A 5,640-nucleotide genomic window follows, 5' to 3' on the forward strand; every position below is an offset into this window, starting at 1 on the left:
CAAGTTTGCACCCTATGCATGGATTGACTCACATTATGCTTGTCTTGTTGCATCTATTTCCATGTCATCCATGATATATGAGCTTATTCACTTCCTTAGCAAATTTGTTGTGATCTTCCTTGATGGCATATTCATACATAATGATCACATTGCCTTCCATCAATTGCATGATAACATACACATATTGAGCATTCGTTGCCATATTCATGCTATTGACAAACCGTCTCACTATGACATCATTTTGCACCGTGGTTGCATTGATCATATTTACAACACATTTGTGTGCACAATGATTGCATTTCCTCCCATGAATGCTTTGCATCTCATTCTAGATCATCTTGATAAGCTTCATGCGTTTTGTCACGACCAATCTTGCCGCACGGACTCATTCTTACATGATGGACACTTTGTGTGCGCTAACCGTTGTATTTCCGAGTGTTGCTTGTGTTTGCTCTTTTTGCATGTCTATCACTCCGGCGACACCTTGGACTACTCGGATGGCGCCATGTCTTCAACTTCGTCCAACTACAAGTCTGTCTACGACAACCATTTCCATGGTGATGAGGATCACGATCCGAGGTCGGATCTTTCGCAAGGGGGGGGGGAGATGATGCGGAGCATCCCACGTTCATCCCCATGTACACTCCCACTACTCCCCAAGCCCCAAGTGGACATATGACGAGACCTCAAACAAACGCCATTGGACACAAGGTGAACTCGCTCCTCTCCGAACCTTGACTTCCCACATGTGAGACATGGTTACTACCTCAAATATATGTGCTATGCATGACCAGGAACAAGGAGGAATACCATGGACAAGACGGCGAGGACACCAAGTACAAGGACCAAGAGAAGAAGCTGCCCGAAGCTACAGCGGCCGGACGTCCGACCAGGACCGGACGTCCGACGACTCCCAGGCTCCGGACGACTGACCAAGGCCGGACGTCCGACGACCATCAGCCACCAGACGACCGACAACGTCCAGAAATCCGACAAATCCACACCCGAGCCAAATCACCGAACGTCCGACAAGTACCAGACGACCGGACCCTCGCGAGCCACCGGACGTTCGGTACCCGTCAGACGACCGGCGCCTGTGTGCTGCCATGTGTTGGGCCGCAGCCCATGTACCCCTTCACTTACCCCTTCGTGGCCCAAGACTATATATACTCCTCCACCTCCTCCTAATTAGGTTTAGCATTGGTTTAGCTCATATTTTGTGTGAGAGCCTTGCTCATCCACTTGGTTACATCTCCTCGGAGCTCACGACCTCTTCGGAGAAGATCCCCCAAGCGGATTCAAGACCCCTTTCTAGGGAAGACCATCAAGACCTCCGTACGGAGAAGAACGGTTCCTTTGTATCCTTCCCTTTGTTGATTGTGGATCATATGTTACTCTATGTTGTCGGTGATCTAGCACTTGTGTGATTGATTCCTTGTTGGTTTAGTGATTCTCTCTCTCGTTTTCCCTGTGTTTCCCCTTTGTGCTTCCGTGTGTTCTTCGTGATTCCCCATAGGATCCACTCCAAACGTGAAAGATCGTCCACATAGGGTTCCACCCTACATCAACTGGCCTTGAGAAGACGTTCGAAACAAAGCTCGATAACAGATTTAATGAACTGCTTGCGCGTCTTCCACCACCGGCTGCACCTGCCGCACCTCTGCAACAACAACAACAACAATTACCTCCAGGTCGCGAAACAGCCCTCCACCGAGCGAGCCATGTACTTCTTCGGCCTGGCCAAACTATTGGTGCTGCTGTTGATACTTCTGTGGCTCCTGCTGCTGATGCGGAGGATGATGAGTATGTAGGCGTTTATGAGGATGAGGTTGATCAAAATCAGAACTACGTGCAGCCACCAGCACCACCGCCAGCAGGTCAACCTCAGGTATATATTCGCAATGGTAGGACTGCACCACCACCTCAGGTACGAGATGATGTCGATATTCCTAAACTGAAATTGAATATTCAACCATTTGAGGTTAGATATGTTCCTGATATATATCTTACTTGGGAGTTAGAAACTGAAGAGCGATTTACATGTTTACAATATCCTGAGGAGAGACGGGTTGCTTATGCTGTTTGTGCTTTCACTAGTTTTGCATGTGTATGGTGGTCTGAACATTGTAGATTATATCCTATTCCAACTACTTGGGCTGCTTTGAAAACTGCTATGCGTACGCATTGGGTTCCACCATATTATCAACGTGAATTGCTTCAAAAATTGCAGCGTTTAAGACAAGGGAAAAATTCTGTAGAAGAATATTATCAGGAATTACAAACTGGCATGATTAGATGTGGTATTGTTGAGGAGAATGAAGCTATGCTTGCACGTTTTCTGGGTGGATTAGATAGAGAGATTCAGACCATTCTAGACTATAAGGAGTATACTAATATCACTCGTTTATTCCATCTTGCTTGTAAAGCTGAACGTGAAATGCAGGATCGACAAGCATTGGCGCGAACTAACTTTTCTGCAGGCCGACCTTCATCATGGACACCGCGTACATCTTCTACTTCAACTACACCAGCACCTCAATCAGGTGCCTCCTCCAGCCGTGATACAAGCAAACAGGCACAACCACCATTATTTGCCAAGAGCGCACCTGCCGGGCCTACACGGAGTTCTTCTTCTTCCATGGCATCAACAGGGCACAAAAGTGATATTATTTGTTGTCGCTGTAAGGGAAGAGGTCATTATGCGAGAGAATGCAAATCTCAGCGTGTGATGATTGCTACCGAGGATGGTGGGTATGAGTCCGCTAGTGACTATGATGACTTTGGCCTTATTACACGTGAAGAACATGGTGGATATGATTCTGATCATGAGACGCAATACATGGCTCCTAAAGACGATGAGAGGTATAAATGTTTAGTTGCTCAACGTGTTTTGAGTGTGCAGGTCACACAAGCTGAGCAAAATCAGAGGCACAATTTGTTCCATACCGAGGGAGTTGTGAAGGAACGTTCTGTGCACGTCATCATTGACGGAGGGAGCTGCAACAACTTGGCTAGCATGGAGATGGTGGGGAAGCTTTCTCTCACCACAAGACCACATCCACATCCTTACTACATCCAATGGTTCTACAACAGCGGCAAGGTTAAGGTAACACGTAATGTTCGTGTGCATTTTAGTATCTCTACATATGCTGATTATGTTGATTGTGATGTGGTACCTATGCAAGCATGTTCCTTATTACTTGATAGACCATGGCAATTTGATAAAAATTCTATACACCATGGTAGAAACAATCAGTATACTCTTGTTCATAAGGATAAAAATATTACTTTGCTTCCTAGGACTCCTGATTCTATTTTGAAAGATGATATTAATAGAGCTAATGAAGAAAAACAGGAGAAGAATACGAGTCAAAATCAGATTGTGGCAAAAGAATTTGAGCAACAAATGAAGCCTAATAATAAACCATCTAGTGTTGCTTCTGAAATTAAATTGAAAAGTGCATGTTTATTTGCCACCAAATCATATATTGATGCGCTAGATTTCAGCAAATCTGTTTGCTATGCTTTTGTGTGCAAAGAAGCATTATTTTCATTCGAGGACGTGCCTTCCTCTTTGCCTCCTACTATCACTAACATTTTGCAGGAGTTCGCTGACATCTTTCCACAAGACATGCCACCGAGATTACAGCCTATTCGAGGCATTGAGCATCAGATTGACTTAATTCCCGGTGCTTCACTGCCAAACCGTGTGCCATACCATACCAATCCAGAGGAGACGAAGGAGATTATGCGTCAAGTACAAGAGCTTCTCGACAAAGGTTATATACGCGAATCCCTTAGTCCTTGTGTTGTTCCTATTATTCTAGTGCCAAAAAAGGATGGTACATCACGTATGTGTGTTGATTGTAGAGGCATTAATAATATTACTATTCGTTATCGTTATCCTATTCCTAGGCTAGATGATATGCTTGATGAATTGAGTGGCTCTACAATATTCTCCAAAGTTGATTTGCGTAGTGGATACCATCAAATTCGTATGAAATTGGGAGATGAATGGAAAACACCATTTAAAACTAAGTTTGGATTATATGAGTGGTTAGTCATGCCTTTTGGGTTAACTAATGCACCTAGTACTTTCATGAGATTGATGAACGAAGTTTTAGTGCTTTCATTGGACGATTTGTGGTAGTTTACTTTGATGACATATTGATTTATAGCAGATCTTTGGAAGAACATTTGGAACATTTACGTGATGTTTTTATTGCTCTACATGCATGTTTGTTTGGTAACCTTGGGAAGTGCACCTTTTGCACCAACCGAGTATCTTTTCTTGGCTATGTTGTTACTCCACAGGGAATTGAAGTTGATAAAGCCAAGATTGAAGCTATCGAGAGTTGGCCGCAGCCCAAAACGGTCACCGAGCAACCTGGAAATCTGATACCACTTGATCTAAACTACGATCGGTCACCGAGGACGTACTTGCTACACATTTCTTTTGGCCAAAGATGAGACGGGATGTTGAGCATTTTATTGCTCGCTGCACTACATGTCAAAAAGCTAAGTCACGACTCAATCCTCATGGTTTATATATGCCTTTGTCTGTACCTAGTGTTCCTTGGGAGGATATATCTATGGACTTTGTTTTAGGTTTACCTCGAACAAAGAAGGGGAGGGATAGCATATTTGTTGTCGTGGATAGATTCTCAAAAATGGCACACTTTATACCATGTCATAAAAGCGATGATGCTGTTAATGTTGCTGATTTGTTCTTTCGTGAAATTATTCGCTTGCATGGTGTGCCAAATACTATTGTTTCAGATCGTGATACTAAATTTCTTAGCCACTTTTGGAGATGTTTATGGGCTAAGTTGGGGACTAAATTGCTTTTTAGTACTACTTGTCACCCCCAAACTGATGGACAAACTGAAGTAGTCAATAGAACATTGTCTACTATGCTTAGGGCTGTTTTGAAAAATAATAAGAAAATGTGGGAGGAATGTTTGCCTCATATTGAATTTGCTTATAATCGTTCATTGCATTCTACTACTAAGATGTGCCCTTTTGAAGTTGTGTATGGTTTCCTACCTCGTGCACCTATTGATTTGTTACCTCTTCCATCTTCGAAGAAGGTTAATTTTGATGCTAAACAACGTGCTGAATTGATTTTAAAAATGCATGAGTTAACTAAGGAAAACATTGAGCGTATGAATGCTAAATATAAACTTGCTGGAGATAAGGGTAGAAAACATGTTGTGTTTGCACCTTGAGATCTTGTATGGTTACATTTGCGTAAGGATAGATTTCTTGATTTGCGCAAATCAAAGCTAATGCCACGTGCTGATGGTCCCTTTAAGGTGTTGGAGAAAATAAATGATAATGCATATAAACTTGACCTGCCTGCAGATTTTGGAGTTAGTCCCACTTTTAACATTGCAGATTTGAAGCCTTATTTGGGTGAGGAAGATGAACTTCTGATAGAGGCAAAGGTGTCCCGTCTTTCGATGAGATGATGGATATCGCTTTGGTGGAAGTCGACTTTGACGATCCGACTACGAACGTGCGAGGACGTCGCGCCTTAGCAATCGCTAAACCAACTCCGAGAGGTTATTGACCACGCCGGAGCACGATCAACCTGACCACGAGGGTCTGTTTCCTGCGAGCAAACGAAGAACAAGCAAG

This window comes from Triticum aestivum, chromosome 7B, assembly GCF_018294505.1.
Source record: "Triticum aestivum cultivar Chinese Spring chromosome 7B, IWGSC CS RefSeq v2.1, whole genome shotgun sequence".
In the NCBI taxonomy this organism is placed as follows: domain Eukaryota; kingdom Viridiplantae; phylum Streptophyta; class Magnoliopsida; order Poales; family Poaceae; genus Triticum; species Triticum aestivum.